This window comes from Schistocerca cancellata, chromosome 6 (assembly GCF_023864275.1).
Source record: "Schistocerca cancellata isolate TAMUIC-IGC-003103 chromosome 6, iqSchCanc2.1, whole genome shotgun sequence".
Classification (NCBI taxonomy): Eukaryota; Metazoa; Arthropoda; class Insecta; order Orthoptera; family Acrididae; genus Schistocerca; species Schistocerca cancellata.
Window position 1 is genome coordinate 4,426,220 of NC_064631.1, and position 19,626 is coordinate 4,445,845.

A 19,626-nucleotide genomic window follows, 5' to 3' on the forward strand; every position below is an offset into this window, starting at 1 on the left:
CATTCGCTGGGCGCGTGCAGCCTTCGACACTAGCGGAGGACGCATCTTGTCCCTGGTGTTCAGCGGAGGGCCTGTGCGGGGTGTGGCAGTGTCGTGCTGGAGGGCCCACTGGTAGCGATGTGGGCTTCCTCGCCTCGCCTCGCCTCGCCTCGCCTCGCCTCACACCAGGTGTCTGCGTAGTTTGCAGTGCATTCGCACCATTCCTATCCCTGTCCCTGTCCCCGTCCCGACTTGTCCCGACTTTGCTCGACTGCCGCTCGCTGCCGCTCGGGTCGTGGTCCATATGACAGCGCAAGCACGACAAACGTCTGCGGGACGAGACGAGACGAGACGAGACGAGACGACTAAGGAATAAATTCGTGGTTACAAATCAAATTTGGAACTCTACACTCCTACACAACAATAGGCGGTGACGTATTTCAGAAATCACCTGCCGATTCGTACTGTTTTGTCGTTTTCAAAGTCTTTTTGGCAAACTTGGTTAGCACATTCTCCCTCAAACTGAGTTAATTACTGCATTTTCGTACCATTACAGTAGTTTAAAAGGCTTAAGGAAGCATCTTTGTCACAACAGAAAGGTAGTTTGAAATTTGGGATGGCGACATAACAAAAAAAAAAAAAAAAACAGGAAGGGAGCCAACAGCACCCGGGTTTCCCAGGCGGTCACCCATCCAAGTACTAGCCGGGCCCGATGATGCTTAACTTCGGTGATCGGACGAGAACCGGTGTATTCATCATGGTATGGCCGTTGGCGCTCATCTAATGTAGGAGCACGGCAGAATTCGCGTTCGGCTTTTCTCCCAACACACAAAATGTTAGTTTTCGGCCGCATTTGACGAAAGCGCTTCCTTCCGCAACCGCCAGTTCCTCGAGGACGGCGCGGGGAGGCGCGCCCGGCGTCCCAGCAGAGTGACGGCCGAATTGGCGGGCGCACCGCCGCGTGTGTGAGACGCACTGCTGCTCGTTGCACCCCCTGTCATTCGCTGGGCGCGTGCAGCCTTCGACACTAGCGGAGGACGCATCTTGTCCCTGGTGTTCAGCGGAGGGCCTGTGCGGGGTGTGGCAGTGTCGTGCTGGAGGGCCCACTGGTAGCGATGTGGGCTTCCTCGCCTCGCCTCGCCTCGCCTCGCCTCGCCTCACACCAGGTGTCTGCGTAGTTTGCAGTGCATTCGCACCATTCCTATCCCTGTCCCTGTCCCCGTCCCGACTTGTCCCGACTTTGCTCGACTGCCGCTCGCTGCCGCTCGGGTCGTGGCCCATATGACAGCGCAAGCACGACAAACGTCTGCGGGACGAGACGAGACGAGACGAGACGACTAAGGAATAAGTTCGTGGTTACAAATCAAATTTGGAACTCAACACACCTACACAACAATAGGCGGTGACGTATTTCAGAAATCACCTGCCGATTCGTAGTGTTTTGTCGTTTTCAAAGTCTTCTTGGCAAACTTGGTTAGCACATTCTCCCTCAAACTGAGTTAATTACTGCATTTTCGTTCCATTACAGTAGTTTAAAAGGCTTAAGGAAGCATCTTTGTCACAACAGAAAGGTAGTTTGAAAATTGGGCTGGCGACATAACAAAAAAAAAACAGTAAGGGAGCCAACAGCACCCGGGTTTCCCAGGCGGTCACCCATCCAAGTACTAGCCGGGCCCGATGATGCTTAACTTCGGTGATCGGACGAGAACCGGTGTATTCATCATGGTATGGCCGTTGGCGCTCATCTAATGTAGGAGCACGGCAGAATTCGCGTTCGGCTTTTCTCCCAACACACAAAATGTTAGTTTTCGGCCGCATTTGACGAAAGCGCTTCCTTCCGCAACCGCCAGTTCCTCGAGGACGGCGCGGGGAGGCGCGCCCGGCGTCCCAGCAGAGTGACGGCCGAATTGGCGGGCGCACCGCCGCGTGTGTGAGACGCACTGCTGCTCGTTGCACCCCCTGTCATTCGCTGGGCGCGTGCAGCCTTCGACACTAGCGGAGGACGCATCTTGTCCCTGGTGTTCAGCGGAGGGCCTGTGCGGGGTGTGGCAGTGTCGTGCTGGAGGGCCCACTGGTAGCGATGTGGGCTTCCTCGCCTCGCCTCGCCTCGCCTCGCCTCGCCTCACACCAGGTGTCTGCGTAGTTTGCAGTGCATTCGCACCATTCCTATCCCTGTCCCTGTCCCCGTCCCGACTTGTCCCGACTTTGCTCGACTGCCGCTCGCTGCCGCTCGGGTCGTGGTCCATATGACAGCGCAAGCACGACAAACGTCTGCGGGACGAGACGAGACGAGACGAGACGACTAAGGAATAAGTTCGTGGTTACAAATCAAATTTGGAACTCAACACACCTACACAACAATAGGCGGTGACGTATTTCAGAAATCACCTGCCGATTCGTAGTGTTTTGTCGTTTTCAAAGTCTTCTTGGCAAACTTGGTTAGCACATTCTCCCTCAAACAGAGTTAATTACTGCATTTTCGTACCATTACAGTAGTTTAAAAGGCTTAAGGAAGCATCTTTGTCACAACAGAAAGGTAGTTTGAAAATTGGGCTGGCGACATAACAAAAAAAAAAAAACAGGAAGGGAGCCAACAGCACCCGGGTTTCCCAGGCGGTCACCCATCCAAGTACTAGACGGGCCCGATGATGCTTAACTTCGGTGATCGGACGAGAACCGGTGTATTCATCATGGTATGGCCGTTGGCGCTCATCTAATGTAGGAGCACGGCAGAATTCTCGTTCGGCTTTTCTCCCAACACACAAAATGTTAGTTTTCGGCCGCATTTGACGAAAGCGCTTCCTTCCGCAACCGCCAGTTCCTCGAGGACGGCGCGGGAAGGCGCGCCCGGCGTCCCAGCAGAGTGACGGCCGAATTGGCGGGCGCACCGCCGCGTGTGTGAGACGCACTGCTGCTCGTTGCACCCCCTGTCATTCGCTGGGCGCGTGCAGCCTTTGACACAAGCGGAGGACGCATCTTGTCCCTGGTGTTCAGCGGAAGGCCTGTGCGGGGTGTGGCAGTGTCGTGCTGGAGGGCCCACTGGTAGCGATGTGGGCTTCCTCGCCTCGCCTCGCCTCGCCTCGCCTCGCCTCACACCAGGTGTCTGCGTAGTTTGCAGTGCATTCGCACCATTCCTGTCCCTGTCCCTGTCCCCGTCCCGACTTGTCCCGACTTTGCTCGACTGCCGCTCGCTGCCGCTCGGGTCGTGGTCCATATGACAGCGCAAGCACGACAAACGTCTGCGGGACGAGACGAGACGAGACGAGACGACTAAGGAATAAATTCGTGGTTACAAATCAAATTTGGAACTCTACACTCCTACACAACAATAGGCGGTGACGTATTTCAGAAATCACCTGCCGATTCGTACTGTTTTGTCGTTTTCAAAGTCTTTTTGGCAAACTTGGTTAGCACATTCTCCCTCAAACTGAGTTAATTACTGCATTTTCGTACCATTACAGTAGTTTAAAAGGCTTAAGGAAGCATCTTTGTCACAACAGAAAGGTAGTTTGAAATTTGGGATGGCGACATAACAAAAAAAAAAAAAACAGGAAGGGAGCCAACAGCACCCGGGTTTCCCAGGCGGTCACCCATCCAAGTACTAGCCGGGCCCGATGATGCTTAACTTCGGTGATCGGACGAGAACCGGTGTATTCATCATGGTATGGCCGTTGGCGCTCATCTAATGTAGGAGCACGGCAGAATTCGCGTTCGGCTTTTCTCCCAACACACAAAATGTTAGTTTTCGGCCGCATTTGACGAAAGCGCTTCCTTCCGCAACCGCCAGTTCCTCGAGGACGGCGCGGGGAGGCGCGCCCGGCGTCCCAGCAGAGTGACGGCCGAATTGGCGGGCGCACCGCCGCGTGTGTGAGACGCACTGCTGCTCGTTGCACCCCCTGTCATTCGCTGGGCGCGTGCAGCCTTCGACACTAGCGGAGGACGCATCTTGTCCCTGGTGTTCAGCGGAGGGCCTGTGCGGGGTGTGGCAGTGTCGTGCTGGAGGGCCCACTGGTAGCGATGTGGGCTTCCTCGCCTCGCCTCGCCTCGCCTCGCCTCGCCTCACACCAGGTGTCTGCGTAGTTTGCAGTGCATTCGCACCATTCCTATCCCTGTCCCTGTCCCCGTCCCGACTTGTCCCGACTTTGCTCGACTGCCGCTCGCTGCCGCTCGGGTCGTGGTCCATATGACAGCGCAAGCACGACAAACGTCTGCGGGACGAGACGAGACGAGACGAGACGAGACGACTAAGGAATAAGTTCGTGGTTACAAATCAAATTTGGAACTCAACACACCTACACAACAATAGGCGGTGACGTATTTCAGAAATCACCTGCCGATTCGTAGTGTTTTGTCGTTTTCAAAGTCTTCTTGGCAAACTTGGTTAGCACATTCTCCCTCAAACTGAGTTAATTACTGCATTTTCGTTCCATTACAGTAGTTTAAAAGGCTTAAGGAAGCATCTTTGTCACAACAGAAAGGTAGTTTGAAAATTGGGCTGGCGACATAACAAAAAAAAAACAGTAAGGGAGCCAACAGCACCCGGGTTTCCCAGGCGGTCACCCATCCAAGTACTAGCCGGGCCCGATGATGCTTAACTTCGGTGATCGGACGAGAACCGGTGTATTCATCATGGTATGGCCGTTGGCGCTCATCTAATGTAGGAGCACGGCAGAATTCGCGTTCGGCTTTTCTCCCAACACACAAAATGTTAGTTTTCGGCCGCATTTGACGAAAGCGCTTCCTTCCGCAACCGCCAGTTCCTCGAGGACGGCGCGGGGAGGCGCGCCCGGCGTCCCAGCAGAGTGACGGCCGAATTGGCGGGCGCACCGCCGCGTGTGTGAGACGCACTGCTGCTCGTTGCACCCCCTGTCATTCGCTGGGCGCGTGCAGCCTTCGACACTAGCGGAGGACGCATCTTGTCCCTGGTGTTCAGCGGAGGGCCTGTGCGGGGTGTGGCAGTGTCGTGCTGGAGGGCCCACTGGTAGCGATGTGGGCTTCCTCGCCTCGCCTCGCCTCGCCTCGCCTCGCCTCACACCAGGTGTCTGCGTAGTTTGCAGTGCATTCGCACCATTCCTATCCCTGTCCCTGTCCCCGTCCCGACTTGTCCCGACTTTGCTCGACTGCCGCTCGCTGCCGCTCGGGTCGTGGTCCATATGACAGCGCAAGCACGACAAACGTCTGCGGGACGAGACGAGACGAGACGAGACGACTAAGGAATAAGTTCGTGGTTACTAATCAAATTTGGAACTCAACACACCTACACAACAATAGGCGGTGACGTATTTCAGAAATCACCTGCCGATTCGTAGTGTTTTGTCGTTTTCAAAGTCTTCTTGGCAAACTTGGTTAGCACATTCTCCCTCAACCTGAGTTAATTACTGCATTTTCGTACCATTACAGTAGTTTAAAAGGCTTAAGGAAGCATCTTTGTCACAACAGAAAGGTAGTTTGAAATTTGGGATGGCGACATAACAAAAAAAAAAAAAAAACAGGAAGGGAGCCAACAGCACCCGGGTTTCCCAGGCGGTCACCCATCCAAGTACTAGCCGGGCCCGATGATGCTTAACTTCGGTGATCGGACGAGAACCGGTGTATTCATCATGGTATGGCCGTTGGCGCTCATCTAATGTAGGAGCACGGCAGAATTCGCGTTCGGCTTTTCTCCCAACACACAAAATGTTAGTTTTCGGCCGCATTTGACGAAAGCGCTTCCTTCCGCAACCGCCAGTTCCTCGAGGACGGCGCGGGGAGGCGCGCCCGGCGTCCCAGCAGAGTGACGGCCGAATTGGCGGGCGCACCGCCGCGTGTGTGAGACGCACTGCTGCTCGTTGCACCCCCTGTCATTCGCTGGGCGCGTGCAGCCTTCGACACTAGCGGAGGACGCATCTTGTCCCTGGTGTTCAGCGGAAGGCCTGTGCGGGGTGTGGCAGTGTCGTGCTGGAGGGCCCACTGGTAGCGATGTGGGCTTCCTCGCCTCGCCTCGCCTCGCCTCGCCTCGCCTCACACCAGGTGTCTGCGTAGTTTGCAGTGCATTCGCACCATTCCTATCCCTGTCCCTGTCCCCGTCCCGACTTGTCCCGACTTTGCTCGACTGCCGCTCGCTGCCGCTCGGGTCGTGGTCCATATGACAGCGCAAGCACGACAAACGTCTGCGGGACGAGACGAGACGAGACGAGACGACTAAGGAATAAGTTCGTGGTTACAAATCAAATTTGGAACTCAACACACCTACACAACAATAGGCGGTGACGTATTTCAGAAATCACCTGCCGATTCGTACTGTTTTGTCGTTTTCAAAGTCTTCTTGGCAAACTTGGTTAGCACATTCTCCCTCAAACTGAGTTAATTACTGCATTTTCGTTCCATTACAGTAGTTTAAAAGGCTTAAGGAAGCATCTTTGTCACAACAGAAAGGTAGTTTGAAAATTGGGCTGGCGACATAACAAAAAAAAAACAGTAAGGGAGCCAACAGCACCCGGGTTTCCCAGGCGGTCACCCATCCAAGTACTAGCCGGGCCCGATGATGCTTAACTTCGGTGATCGGACGAGAACCGGTGTATTCATCATGGTATGGCCGTTGGCGCTCATCTAATGTAGGAGCACGGCAGAATTCGCGTTCGGCTTTTCTCCCAACACACAAAATGTTAGTTTTCGGCCGCATTTGACGAAAGCGCTTCCTTCCGCAACCGCCAGTTCCTCGAGGACGGCGCGGGGAGGCGCGCCCGGCGTCCCAGCAGAGTGACGGCCGAATTGGCGGGCGCACCGCCGCGTGTGTGAGACGCACTGCTGCTCGTTGCACCCCCTGTCATTCGCTGGGCGCGTGCAGCCTTCGACACTAGCGGAGGACGCATCTTGTCCCTGGTGTTCAGCGGAGGGCCTGTGCGGGGTGTGGCAGTGTCGTGCTGGAGGGCCCACTGGTAGCGATGTGGGCTTCCTCGCCTCGCCTCGCCTCGCCTCGCCTCGCCTCACACCAGGTGTCTGCGTAGTTTGCAGTGCATTCGCACCATTCCTATCCCTGTCCCTGTCCCCGTCCCGACTTGTCCCGACTTTGCTCGACTGCCGCTCGCTGCCGCTCGGGTCGTGGTCCATATGACAGCGCAAGCACGACAAACGTCTGCGGGACGAGACGAGACGAGACGAGACGACTAAGGAATAAGTTCGTGGTTACTAATCAAATTTGGAACTCAACACACCTACACAACAATAGGCGGTGACGTATTTCAGAAATCACCTGCCGATTCGTAGTGTTTTGTCGTTTTCAAAGTCTTCTTGGCAAACTTGGTTAGCACATTCTCCCTCAAACTGAGTTAATTACTGCATTTTCGTACCATTACAGTAGTTTAAAAGGCTTAAGGAAGCATCTTTGTCACAACAGAAAGGTAGTTTGAAATTTGGGATGGCGACATAACAAAAAAAAAAAAAAAACAGGAAGGGAGCCAACAGCACCCGGGTTTCCCAGGCGGTCACCCATCCAAGTACTAGCCGGGCCCGATGATGCTTAACTTCGGTGATCGGACGAGAACCGGTGTATTCATCATGGTATGGCCGTTGGCGCTCATCTAATGTAGGAGCACGGCAGAATTCGCGTTCGGCTTTTCTCCCAACACACAAAATGTTAGTTTTCGGCCGCATTTGACGAAAGCGCTTCCTTCCGCAACCGCCAGTTCCTCGAGGACGGCGCGGGGAGGCGCGCCCGGCGTCCCAGCAGAGTGACGGCCGAATTGGCGGGCGCACCGCCGCGTGTGTGAGACGCACTGCTGCTCGTTGCACCCCCTGTCATTCGCTGGGCGCGTGCAGCCTTCGACACTAGCGGAGGACGCATCTTGTCCCTGGTGTTCAGCGGAAGGCCTGTGCGGGGTGTGGCAGTGTCGTGCTGGAGGGCCCACTGGTAGCGATGTGGGCTTCCTCGCCTCGCCTCGCCTCGCCTCGCCTCGCCTCACACCAGGTGTCTGCGTAGTTTGCAGTGCATTCGCACCATTCCTATCCCTGTCCCTGTCCCCGTCCCGACTTGTCCCGACTTTGCTCGACTGCCGCTCGCTGCCGCTCGGGTCGTGGTCCATATGACAGCGCAAGCACGACAAACGTCTGCGGGACGAGACGAGACGAGACGAGACGACTAAGGAATAAGTTCGTGGTTACAAATCAAATTTGGAACTCAACACACCTACACAACAATAGGCGGTGACGTATTTCAGAAATCACCTGCCGATTCGTAGTGTTTTGTCGTTTTCAAAGTCTTCTTGGCAAACTTGGTTAGCACATTCTCCCTCAAACTGAGTTAATTACTGCATTTTCGTTCCATTACAGTAGTTTAAAAGGCTTAAGGAAGCATCTTTGTCACAACAGAAAGGTAGTTTGAAAATTGGGCTGGCGACATAACAAAAAAAAAAACAGTAAGGGAGCCAACAGCACCCGGGTTTCCCAGGCGGTCACCCATCCAAGTACTAGCCGGGCCCGATGATGCTTAACTTCGGTGATCGGACGAGAACCGGTGTATTCATCATGGTATGGCCGTTGGCGCTCATCTAATGTAGGAGCACGGCAGAATTCGCGTTCGGCTTTTCTCCCAACACACAAAATGTTAGTTTTCGGCCGCATTTGACGAAAGCGCTTCCTTCCGCAACCGCCAGTTCCTCGAGGACGGCGCGGGGAGGCGCGCCCGGCGTCCCAGCAGAGTGACGGCCGAATTGGCGGGCGCACCGCCGCGTGTGTGAGACGCACTGCTGCTCGTTGCACCCCCTGTCATTCGCTGGGCGCGTGCAGCCTTCGACACTAGCGGAGGACGCATCTTGTCCCTGGTGTTCAGCGGAGGGCCTGTGCGGGGTGTGGCAGTGTCGTGCTGGAGGGCCCACTGGTAGCGATGTGGGCTTCCTCGCCTCGCCTCGCCTCGCCTCGCCTCGCCTCACACCAGGTGTCTGCGTAGTTTGCAGTGCATTCGCACCATTCCTATCCCTGTCCCTGTCCCCGTCCCGACTTGTCCCGACTTTGCTCGACTGCCGCTCGCTGCCGCTCGGGTCGTGGTCCATATGACAGCGCAAGCACGACAAACGTCTGCGGGACGAGACGAGACGAGACGAGACGAGACGACTAAGGAATAAATTCGTGGTTACAAATCAAATTTGGAACTCTACACTCCTACACAACAATAGGCGGTGACGTATTTCAGAAATCACCTGCCGATTCGTACTGTTTTGTCGTTTTCAAAGTCTTTTTGGCAAACTTGGTTAGCACATTCTCCCTCAAACTGAGTTAATTACTGCATTTTCGTACCATTACAGTAGTTTAAAAGGCTTAAGGAAGCATCTTTGTCACAACAGAAAGGTAGTTTGAAATTTGGGATGGCGACATAACAAAAAAAAAAAAAAACAGGAAGGGAGCCAACAGCACCCGGGTTTCCCAGGCGGTCACCCATCCAAGTACTAGCCGGGCCCGATGATGCTTAACTTCGGTGATCGGACGAGAACCGGTGTATTCATCATGGTATGGCCGTTGGCGCTCATCTAATGTAGGAGCACGGCAGAATTCGCGTTCGGCTTTTCTCCCAACACACAAAATGTTAGTTTTCGGCCGCATTTGACGAAAGCGCTTCCTTCCGCAACCGCCAGTTCCTCGAGGACGGCGCGGGGAGGCGCGCCCGGCGTCCCAGCAGAGTGACGGCCGAATTGGCGGGCGCACCGCCGCGTGTGTGAGACGCACTGCTGCTCGTTGCACCCCCTGTCATTCGCTGGGCGCGTGCAGCCTTCGACACTAGCGGAGGACGCATCTTGTCCCTGGTGTTCAGCGGAGGGCCTGTGCGGGGTGTGGCAGTGTCGTGCTGGAGGGCCCACTGGTAGCGATGTGGGCTTCCTCGCCTCGCCTCGCCTCGCCTCGCCTCGCCTCACACCAGGTGTCTGCGTAGTTTGCAGTGCATTCGCACCATTCCTATCCCTGTCCCTGTCCCCGTCCCGACTTGTCCCGACTTTGCTCGACTGCCGCTCGGGTCGTGGTCCATATGACAGCGCAAGCACGACAAACGTCTGCGGGACGAGACGAGACGAGACGAGACGACTAAGGAATAAGTTCGTGGTTACTAATCAAATTTGGAACTCAACACACCTACACAACAATAGGCGGTGACGTATTTCAGAAATCACCTGCCGATTCGTAGTGTTTTGTCGTTTTCAAAGTCTTCTTGGCAAACTTGGTTAGCACATTCTCCCTCAAACTGAGTTAATTACTGCATTTTCGTACCATTACAGTAGTTTAAAAGGCTTAAGGAAGCATCTTTGTCACAACAGAAAGGTAGTTTGAAATTTGGGATGGCGACATAACAAAAAAAAAAAAAAACAGGAAGGGAGCCAACAGCACCCGGGTTTCCCAGGCGGTCACCCATCCAAGTACTAGCCGGGCCCGATGATGCTTAACTTCGGTGATCGGACGAGAACCGGTGTATTCATCATGGTATGGCCGTTGGCGCTCATCTAATGTAGGAGCACGGCAGAATTCGCGTTCGGCTTTTCTCCCAACACACAAAATGTTAGTTTTCGGCCGCATTTGACGAAAGCGCTTCCTTCCGCAACCGCCAGTTCCTCGAGGACGGCGCGGGGAGGCGCGCCCGGCGTCCCAGCAGAGTGACGGCCGAATTGGCGGGCGCACCGCCGCGTGTGTGAGACGCACTGCTGCTCGTTGCACCCCCTGTCATTCGCTGGGCGCGTGCAGCCTTCGACACTAGCGGAGGACGCATCTTGTCCCTGGTGTTCAGCGGAGGGCCTGTGCGGGGTGTGGCAGTGTCGTGCTGGAGGGCCCACTGGTAGCGATGTGGGCTTCCTCGCCTCGCCTCGCCTCGCCTCGCCTCGCCTCACACCAGGTGTCTGCGTAGTTTGCAGTGCATTCGCACCATTCCTATCCCTGTCCCTGTCCCCGTCCCGACTTGTCCCGACTTTGCTCGACTGCCGCTCGCTGCCGCTCGGGTCGTGGTCCATATGACAGCGCAAGCACGACAAACGTCTGCGGGACGAGACGAGACGAGACGAGACGACTAAGGAATAAGTTCGTGGTTACAAATCAAATTTGGAACTCAACACACCTACACAACAATAGGCGGTGACGTATTTCAGAAATCACCTGCCGATTCGTAGTGTTTTGTCGTTTTCAAAGTCTTCTTGGCAAACTTGGTTAGCACATTCTCCCTCAAACTGAGTTAATTACTGCATTTTCGTTCCATTACAGTAGTTTAAAAGGCTTAAGGAAGCATCTTTGTCACAACAGAAAGGTAGTTTGAAAATTGGGCTGGCGACATAACAAAAAAAAAACAGTAAGGGAGCCAACAGCACCCGGGTTTCCCAGGCGGTCACCCATCCAAGTACTAGCCGGGCCCGATGATGCTTAACTTCGGTGATCGGACGAGAACCGGTGTATTCATCATGGTATGGCCGTTGGCGCTCATCTAATGTAGGAGCACGGCAGAATTCGCGTTCGGCTTTTCTCCCAACACACAAAATGTTAGTTTTCGGCCGCATTTGACGAAAGCGCTTCCTTCCGCAACCGCCAGTTCCTCGAGGACGGCGCGGGGAGGCGCGCCCGGCGTCCCAGCAGAGTGACGGCCGAATTGGCGGGCGCACCGCCGCGTGTGTGAGACGCACTGCTGCTCGTTGCACCCCCTGTCATTCGCTGGGCGCGTGCAGCCTTCGACACTAGCGGAGGACGCATCTTGTCCCTGGTGTTCAGCGGAGGGCCTGTGCGGGGTGTGGCAGTGTCGTGCTGGAGGGCCCACTGGTAGCGATGTGGGCTTCCTCGCCTCGCCTCGCCTCGCCTCGCCTCGCCTCACACCAGGTGTCTGCGTAGTTTGCAGTGCATTCGCACCATTCCTATCCCTGTCCCTGTCCCCGTCCCGACTTGTCCCGACTTTGCTCGACTGCCGCTCGCTGCCGCTCGGGTCGTGGTCCATATGACAGCGCAAGCACGACAAACGTCTGCGGGACGAGACGAGACGAGACGAGACGAGACGACTAAGGAATAAATTCGTGGTTACAAATCAAATTTGGAACTCTACACTCCTACACAACAATAGGCGGTGACGTATTTCAGAAATCACCTGCCGATTCGTACTGTTTTGTCGTTTTCAAAGTCTTTTTGGCAAACTTGGTTAGCACATTCTCCCTCAAACTGAGTTAATTACTGCATTTTCGTACCATTACAGTAGTTTAAAAGGCTTAAGGAAGCATCTTTGTCACAACAGAAAGGTAGTTTGAAATTTGGGATGGCGACATAACAAAAAAAAAAAAAACAGGAAGGGAGCCAACAGCACCCGGGTTTCCCAGGCGGTCACCCATCCAAGTACTAGCCGGGCCCGATGATGCTTAACTTCGGTGATCGGACGAGAACCGGTGTATTCATCATGGTATGGCCGTTGGCGCTCATCTAATGTAGGAGCACGGCAGAATTCGCGTTCGGCTTTTCTCCCAACACACAAAATGTTAGTTTTCGGCCGCATTTGACGAAAGCGCTTCCTTCCGCAACCGCCAGTTCCTCGAGGACGGCGCGGGGAGGCGCGCCCGGCGTCCCAGCAGAGTGACGGCCGAATTGGCGGGCGCACCGCCGCGTGTGTGAGACGCACTGCTGCTCGTTGCACCCCCTGTCATTCGCTGGGCGCGTGCAGCCTTCGACACTAGCGGAGGACGCATCTTGTCCCTGGTGTTCAGCGGAGGGCCTGTGCGGGGTGTGGCAGTGTCGTGCTGGAGGGCCCACTGGTAGCGATGTGGGCTTCCTCGCCTCGCCTCGCCTCGCCTCGCCTCGCCTCACACCAGGTGTCTGCGTAGTTTGCAGTGCATTTGCACCATTCCTATCCCTGTCCCTGTCCCCGTCCCGACTTGTCCCGACTTTGCTCGACTGCCGCTCGCTGCCGCTCGGGTCGTGGTCCATATGACAGCGCAAGCACGACAAACGTCTGCGGGACGAGACGAGACGAGACGAGACGACTAAGGAATAAGTTCGTGGTTACAAATCAAATTTGGAACTCAACACACCTACACAACAATAGGCGGTGACGTATTTCAGAAATCACCTGCCGATTCGTAGTGTTTTGTCGTTTTCAAAGTCTTCTTGGCAAACTTGGTTAGTACATTCTCCCTCAAACTGAGTTAATTACTGCATTTTCGTTCCATTACAGTAGTTTAAAAGGCTTAAGGAAGCATCTTTGTCACAACAGAAAGGTAGTTTGAAAATTGGGCTGGCGACATAACAAAAAAAAAAAACAGTAAGGGAGCCAACAGCACCCGGGTTTCCCAGGCGGTCACCCATCCAAGTACTAGCCGGGCCCGATGATGCTTAACTTCGGTGATCGGACGAGAACCGGTGTATTCATCATGGTATGGCCGTTGGCGCTCATCTAATGTAGGAGCACGGCAGAATTCTCGTTCGGCTTTTCTCCCAACACACAAAATGTTAGTTTTCGGCCGCATTTGACGAAAGCGCTTCCTTCCGCAACCGCCAGTTCCTCGAGGACGGCGCGGGGAGGCGCGCCCGGCGTCCCAGCAGAGTGACGGCCGAATTGGCGGGCGCACCGCCGCGTGTGTGAGACGCACTGCTGCTCGTTGCACCCCCTGTCATTCGCTGGGCGCGTGCAGCCTTCGACACTAGCGGAGGACGCATCTTGTCCCTGGTGTTCAGCGGAGGGCCTGTGCGGGGTGTGGCAGTGTCGTGCTGGAGGGCCCACTGGTAGCGATGTGGGCTTCCTCGCCTCGCCTCGCCTCGCCTCGCCTCGCCTCACACCAGGTGTCTGCGTAGTTTGCAGTGCATTCGCACCATTCCTATCCCTGTCCCTGTCCCCGTCCCGACTTGTCCCGACTTTGCTCGACTGCCGCTCGCTGCCGCTCGGGTCGTGGTCCATATGACAGCGCAAGCACGACAAACGTCTGCGGGACGAGACGAGACGAGACGAGACGAGACGACTAAGGAATAAATTCGTGGTTACAAATCAAATTTGGAACTCTACACTCCTACACAACAATAGGCGGTGACGTATTTCAGAAATCACCTGCCGATTCGTACTGTTTTGTCGTTTTCAAAGTCTTTTTGGCAAACTTGGTTAGCACATTCTCCCTCAAACTGAGTTAATTACTGCATTTTCGTACCATTACAGTAGTTTAAAAGGCTTAAGGAAGCATCTTTGTCACAACAGAAAGGTAGTTTGAAATTTGGGATGGCGACATAACAAAAAAAAAAAAAACAGGAAGGGAGCCAACAGCACCCGGGTTTCCCAGGCGGTCACCCATCCAAGTACTAGCCGGGCCCGATGATGCTTAACTTCGGTGATCGGACGAGAACCGGTGTATTCATCATGGTATGGCCGTTGGCGCTCATCTAATGTAGGAGCACGGCAGAATTCGCGTTCGGCTTTTCTCCCAACACACAAAATGTTAGTTTTCGGCCGCATTTGACGAAAGCGCTTCCTTCCGCAACCGCCAGTTCCTCGAGGACGGCGCGGGGAGGCGCGCCCGGCGTCCCAGCAGAGTGACGGCCGAATTGGCGGGCGCACCGCCGCGTGTGTGAGACGCACTGCTGCTCGTTGCACCCCCTGTCATTCGCTGGGCGCGTGCAGCCTTCGACACTAGCGGAGGACGCATCTTGTCCCTGGTGTTCAGCGGAGGGCCTGTGCGGGGTGTGGCAGTGTCGTGCTGGAGGGCCCACTGGTAGCGATGTGGGCTTCCTCGCCTCGCCTCGCCTCGCCTCGCCTCGCCTCACACCAGGTGTCTGCGTAGTTTGCAGTGCATTCGCACCATTCCTATCCCTGTCCCTGTCCCCGTCCCGACTTGTCCCGACTTTGCTCGACTGCCGCTCGCTGCCGCTCGGGTCGTGGTCCATATGACAGCGCAAGCATGACAAACGTCTGCGGGACGAGACGAGACGAGACGAGACGAGACGACTAAGGAATAAATTCGTGGTTACAAATCAAATTTGGAACTCTACACTCCTACACAACAATAGGCGGTGACGTATTTCAGAAATCACCTGCCGATTCGTACTGTTTTGTCGTTTTCAAAGTCTTCTTGGCAAACTTGGTTAGCACATTCTCCCTCAAACTGAGTTAATTACTGCATTTTCGTTCCATTACAGTAGTTTAAAAGGCTTAAGGAAGCATCTTTGTCACAACAGAAAGGTAGTTTGAAAATTGGGCTGGCGACATAACAAAAAAAAAACAGTAAGGGAGCCAACAGCACCCGGGTTTCCCAGGCGGTCACCCATCCAAGTACTAGCCGGGCCCGTTGATGCTTAACTTCGGTGATCGGACGAGAACCGGTGTATTCATCATGGTATGGCCGTTGGCGCTCATCTAATGTAGGAGCACGGCAGAATTCTCGTTCGGCTTTTCTCCCAACACACAAAATGTTAGTTTTCGGCCGCATTTGACGAAAGCGCTTCCTTCCGCAACCGCCAGTTCCTCGAGGACGGCGCGGGAAGGCGCGCCCGGCGTCCCAGCAGAGTGACGGCCGAATTGGCGGGCGCACCGCCGCGTGTGTGAGACGCACTGCTGCTCGTTGCACCCCCTGTCATTCGCTGGGCGCGTGCAGCCTTTGAGACAAGCGGAGGACGCATCTTGTCCCTGGTGTTCAGCGGAAGGCCTGTGCGGGGTGTGGCAGTGTCGTGCTGGAGGGCCCACTGGTAGCGATGTGGGCTTCCTCGCCTCGCCTCGCCTCGCCTCGCCTCGCCTCACACCAGGTGTCTGCGTAGTTTGCAGTGCATTCGCACCATTCCTGTCCCTGTCCCTGTCCCCGTCCCGACTTGTCCCGACTTTGCTCGACTGCCGCTCGCTGCCGCTCGGGTCGTGGTCCATATGACAGCGCAAGCACGACAAACGTCTGCGGGACGAGACGAGACGAGACGAGACGAGACGACTAAGGAATAAATTCGTGGTTACAAATCAAATTTGGAACTCTACACTCCTACACAACAATAGGCGGTGACGTATTTCAGAAATCACCTGCCGATTCGTACTGTTTTGTCGTTTTCAAAGTCTTTTTGGCAAACTTGGTTAGCACATTCTCCCTCAAACTGAGTTAATTACTGCATTTTCGTACCATTACAGTAGTTTAAAAGGCTTAAGGAAGCATCTTTGTCACAACAGAAAGGTAGTTTGAAATTTGGGATGGCGACATAACAAAAAAAAAAAAAACAGGAAGGGAGCCAACAGCACCCGGGTTTCCCAGGCGGTCACCCATCCAAGTACTAGCCGGGCCCGATGATGCTTAACTTCGGTGATCGGACGAGAACCGGTGTATTCATCATGGTATGGCCGTTGGCGCTCATCTAATGTAGGAGCACGGCAGAATTCGCGTTCGGCTTTTCTCCCAACACACAAAATGTTAGTTTTCGGCCGCATTTGACGAAAGCGCTTCCTTCCGCAACCGCCAGTTCCTCGAGGACGGCGCGGGGAGGCGCGCCCGGCGTCCCAGCAGAGTGACGGCCGAATTGGCGGGCGCACCGCCGCGTGTGTGAGACGCACTGCTGCTCGTTGCACCCCCTGTCATTCGCTGGGCGCGTGCAGCCTTCGACACTAGCGGAGGACGCATCTTGTCCCTGGTGTTCAGCGGAGGGCCTGTGCGGGGTGTGGCAGTGTCGTGCTGGAGGGCCCACTGGTAGCGATGTGGGCTTCCTCGCCTCGCCTCGCCTCGCCTCGCCTCGCCTCACACCAGGTGTCTGCGTAGTTTGCAGTGCATTCGCACCATTCCTATCCCTGTCCCTGTCCCCGTCCCGACTTGTCCCGACTTTGCTCGACTGCCGCTCGCTGCCGCTCGGGTCGTGGTCCATATGACAGCGCAAGCACGACAAACGTCTGCGGGACGAGACGAGACGAGACGAGACGACTAAGGAATAAGTTCGTGGTTACAAATCAAATTTGGAACTCAACACACCTACACAACAATAGGCGGTGACGTATTTCAGAAATCACCTGCCGATTCGTAGTGTTTTGTCGTTTTCAAAGTCTTCTTGGCAAACTTGGTTAGCACATTCTCCCTCAAACTGAGTTAATTACTGCATTTTCGTTCCATTACAGTAGTTTAAAAGGCTTAAGGAAGCATCTTTGTCACAACAGAAAGGTAGTTTGAAAATTGGGCTGGCGACATAACAAAAAAAAAACAGTAAGGGAGCCAACAGCACCCGGGTTTCCCAGGCGGTCACCCATCCAAGTACTAGCCGGGCCCGATGATGCTTAACTTCGGTGATCGGACGAGAACCGGTGTATTCATCATGGTATGGCCGTTGGCGCTCATCTAATGTAGGAGCACGGCAGAATTCGCGTTCGGCTTTTCTCCCAACACACAAAATGTTAGTTTTCGGCCGCATTTGACGAAAGCGCTTCCTTCCGCAACCGCCAGTTCCTCGAGGACGGCGCGGGGAGGCGCGCCCGGCGTCCCAGCAGAGTGACGGCCGAATTGGCGGGCGCACCGCCGCGTGTGTGAGACGCACTGCTGCTCGTTGCACCCCCTGTCATTCGCTGGGCGCGTGCAGCCTTCGACACTAGCGGAGGACGCATCTTGTCCCTGGTGTTCAGCGGAGGGCCTGTGCGGGGTGTGGCAGTGTCGTGCTGGAGGGCCCACTGGTAGCGATGTGGGCTTCCTCGCCTCGCCTCGCCTCGCCTCGCCTCGCCTCACACCAGGTGTCTGCGTAGTTTGCAGTGCATTCGCACCATTCCTATCCCTGTCCCTGTCCCCGTCCCGACTTGTCCCGACTTTGCTCGACTGCCGCTCGCTGCCGCTCGGGTCGTGGTCCATATGACAGCGCAAGCACGACAAACGTCTGCGGGACGAGACGAGACGAGACGAGACGAGACGACTAAGGAATAAATTCGTGGTTACAAATCAAATTTGGAACTCTACACTCCTACACAACAATAGGCGGTGACGTATTTCAGAAATCACCTGCCGATTCGTACTGTTTTGTCGTTTTCAAAGTCTTCTTGGCAAACTTGGTTAGCACATTCTCCCTCAAACTGAGTTAATTACTGCATTTTCGTTCCATTACAGTAGTTTAAAAGGCTTAAGGAAGCATCTTTGTCACAACAGAAAGGTAGTTTGAAAATTGGGCTGGCGACATAACAAAAAAAAAACAGTAAGGGAGCCAACAGCACCCGGGTTTCCCAGGCGGTCACCCATCCAAGTACTAGCCGGGCCCGATGATGCTTAACTTCGGTGATCGGACGAGAACCGGTGTATTCATCATGGTATGGCCGTTGGCGCTCATCTAATGTAGGAGCACGGCAGAATTCGCGTTCGGCTTTTCTCCCAACACACAAAATGTTAGTTTTCGGCCGCATTTGACGAAAGCGCTTCCTTCCGCAACCGCCAGTTCCTCGAGGACGGCGCGGGGAGGCGCGCCCGGCGTCCCAGCAGAGTGACGGCCGAATTGGCGGGCGCACCGCCGCGTGTGTGAGACGCACTGCTGCTCGTTGCACCCCCTGTCATTCGCTGGGCGCGTGCAGCCTTCGACACTAGCGGAGGACGCATCTTGTCCCTGGTGTTCAGCGGAGGGCCTGTGCGGGGTGTGGCAGTGTCGTGCTGGAGGGCCCACTGGTAGCGATGTGGGCTTCCTCGCCTCGCCTCGCCTCGCCTCGCCTCGCCTCACACCAGGTGTCTGCGTAGTTTGCAGTGCATTCGCACCATTCCTATCCCTGTCCCTGTCCCCGTCCCGACTTGTCCCGACTTTGCTCGACTGCCGCTCGCTGCCGCTCGGGTCGTGGTCCATATGACAGCGCAAGCACGACAAACGTCTGCGGGACGAGACGAGACGAGACGAGACGACTAAGGAATAAGTTCGTGGTTACAAATCAAATTTGGAACTCAACACACCTACACAACAATAGGCGGTGACGTATTTCAGAAATCACCTGCCGATTCGTAGTGTTTTGTCGTTTTCAAAGTCTTCTTGGCAAACTTGGTTAGCACATTCTCCCTCAAACTGAGTTAATTACTGCATTTTCGTTCCATTACAGTAGTTTAAAAGGCTTAAGGAAGCATCTTTGTCACAACAGAAAGGTAGTTTGAAAATTGGGCTGGCGACATAACAAAAAAAAAACAGTAAGGGAGCCAACAGCACCCGGGTTTCCCAGGCGGTCACCCATCCAAGTACTAGCCGGGCCCGATGATGCTTAACTTCGGTGATCGGACGAGAACCGGTGTATTCATCATGGTATGGCCGTTGGCGCTCATCTAATGTAGGAGCACGGCAGAATTCGCGTTCGGCTTTTCTCCCAACACACAAAATGTTAGTTTTCGGCCGCATTTGACGAAAGCGCTTCCTTCCGCAACCGCCAGTTCCTCGAGGACGGCGCGGGGAGGCGCGCCCGGCGTCCCAGCAGAGTGACGGCCGAATTGGCGGGCGCACCGCCGCGTGTGTGAGACGCACTGCTGCTCGTTGCACCCCCTGTCATTCGCTGGGCGCGTGCAGCCTTCGACACTAGCGGAGGACGCATCTTGTCCCTGGTGTTCAGCGGAGGGCCTGTGCGGGGTGTGGCAGTGTCGTGCTGGAGGGCCCACTGGTAGCGATGTGGGCTTCCTCGCCTCGCCTCGCCTCGCCTCGCCTCGCCTCACACCAGGTGTCTGCGTAGTTTGCAGTGCATTCGCACCATTCCTATCCCTGTCCCTGTCCCCGTCCCGACTTGTCCCGACTTTG

General features: G+C 55.2%; 20 non-coding genes across 20 annotated transcripts; all 20 read right to left on the reverse strand.

Annotated features, from left to right (window-relative positions):
- Positions 1-634: 634 nt before the first annotated feature.
- Positions 635-753, reverse strand: LOC126088658 (5S ribosomal RNA). The gene has a single exon (XR_007520017.1). It is a non-coding gene; the product is annotated as a 5S ribosomal RNA (ribosomal RNA).
- Positions 754-1,599: 846 nt separating this feature from the next.
- On the reverse strand, positions 1,600-1,718 carry LOC126088659 (5S ribosomal RNA). Its single transcript, XR_007520018.1, has one exon. It is a non-coding gene; the product is annotated as a 5S ribosomal RNA (ribosomal RNA).
- An 849-nt stretch (positions 1,719-2,567) lies between these two features.
- On the reverse strand, positions 2,568-2,686 carry LOC126089093 (5S ribosomal RNA). Its single transcript, XR_007520435.1, has one exon. It is a non-coding gene; the product is annotated as a 5S ribosomal RNA (ribosomal RNA).
- Positions 2,687-3,536: 850 nt separating this feature from the next.
- Positions 3,537-3,655, reverse strand: LOC126088660 (5S ribosomal RNA). The gene has a single exon (XR_007520019.1). It is a non-coding gene; the product is annotated as a 5S ribosomal RNA (ribosomal RNA).
- Positions 3,656-4,506: 851 nt separating this feature from the next.
- Positions 4,507-4,625, reverse strand: LOC126088661 (5S ribosomal RNA). The gene has a single exon (XR_007520020.1). It is a non-coding gene; the product is annotated as a 5S ribosomal RNA (ribosomal RNA).
- Positions 4,626-5,477: 852 nt separating this feature from the next.
- Positions 5,478-5,596, reverse strand: LOC126088663 (5S ribosomal RNA). Its single transcript, XR_007520022.1, has one exon. It is a non-coding gene; the product is annotated as a 5S ribosomal RNA (ribosomal RNA).
- Positions 5,597-6,442: 846 nt separating this feature from the next.
- Positions 6,443-6,561, reverse strand: LOC126088664 (5S ribosomal RNA). The gene has a single exon (XR_007520023.1). It is a non-coding gene; the product is annotated as a 5S ribosomal RNA (ribosomal RNA).
- An 852-nt stretch (positions 6,562-7,413) lies between these two features.
- Positions 7,414-7,532, reverse strand: LOC126088665 (5S ribosomal RNA). Its single transcript, XR_007520024.1, has one exon. It is a non-coding gene; the product is annotated as a 5S ribosomal RNA (ribosomal RNA).
- Positions 7,533-8,379: 847 nt separating this feature from the next.
- LOC126088666 (5S ribosomal RNA) lies at positions 8,380-8,498 on the reverse strand. Its single transcript, XR_007520025.1, has one exon. It is a non-coding gene; the product is annotated as a 5S ribosomal RNA (ribosomal RNA).
- An 856-nt stretch (positions 8,499-9,354) lies between these two features.
- Positions 9,355-9,473, reverse strand: LOC126088667 (5S ribosomal RNA). Its single transcript, XR_007520026.1, has one exon. It is a non-coding gene; the product is annotated as a 5S ribosomal RNA (ribosomal RNA).
- An 841-nt stretch (positions 9,474-10,314) lies between these two features.
- Positions 10,315-10,433, reverse strand: LOC126088668 (5S ribosomal RNA). The gene has a single exon (XR_007520027.1). It is a non-coding gene; the product is annotated as a 5S ribosomal RNA (ribosomal RNA).
- An 846-nt stretch (positions 10,434-11,279) lies between these two features.
- On the reverse strand, positions 11,280-11,398 carry LOC126088669 (5S ribosomal RNA). Its single transcript, XR_007520028.1, has one exon. It is a non-coding gene; the product is annotated as a 5S ribosomal RNA (ribosomal RNA).
- Positions 11,399-12,253: 855 nt separating this feature from the next.
- LOC126088670 (5S ribosomal RNA) lies at positions 12,254-12,372 on the reverse strand. Its single transcript, XR_007520029.1, has one exon. It is a non-coding gene; the product is annotated as a 5S ribosomal RNA (ribosomal RNA).
- An 848-nt stretch (positions 12,373-13,220) lies between these two features.
- Positions 13,221-13,339, reverse strand: LOC126088671 (5S ribosomal RNA). The gene has a single exon (XR_007520030.1). It is a non-coding gene; the product is annotated as a 5S ribosomal RNA (ribosomal RNA).
- Positions 13,340-14,194: 855 nt separating this feature from the next.
- LOC126088672 (5S ribosomal RNA) lies at positions 14,195-14,313 on the reverse strand. Its single transcript, XR_007520031.1, has one exon. It is a non-coding gene; the product is annotated as a 5S ribosomal RNA (ribosomal RNA).
- Positions 14,314-15,164: 851 nt separating this feature from the next.
- LOC126089011 (5S ribosomal RNA) lies at positions 15,165-15,283 on the reverse strand. Its single transcript, XR_007520356.1, has one exon. It is a non-coding gene; the product is annotated as a 5S ribosomal RNA (ribosomal RNA).
- Positions 15,284-16,138: 855 nt separating this feature from the next.
- On the reverse strand, positions 16,139-16,257 carry LOC126088674 (5S ribosomal RNA). Its single transcript, XR_007520033.1, has one exon. It is a non-coding gene; the product is annotated as a 5S ribosomal RNA (ribosomal RNA).
- Positions 16,258-17,103: 846 nt separating this feature from the next.
- Positions 17,104-17,222, reverse strand: LOC126088675 (5S ribosomal RNA). Its single transcript, XR_007520034.1, has one exon. It is a non-coding gene; the product is annotated as a 5S ribosomal RNA (ribosomal RNA).
- An 851-nt stretch (positions 17,223-18,073) lies between these two features.
- LOC126088676 (5S ribosomal RNA) lies at positions 18,074-18,192 on the reverse strand. The gene has a single exon (XR_007520035.1). It is a non-coding gene; the product is annotated as a 5S ribosomal RNA (ribosomal RNA).
- Positions 18,193-19,038: 846 nt separating this feature from the next.
- Positions 19,039-19,157, reverse strand: LOC126088677 (5S ribosomal RNA). Its single transcript, XR_007520036.1, has one exon. It is a non-coding gene; the product is annotated as a 5S ribosomal RNA (ribosomal RNA).
- Positions 19,158-19,626: the final 469 nt, after the last annotated feature.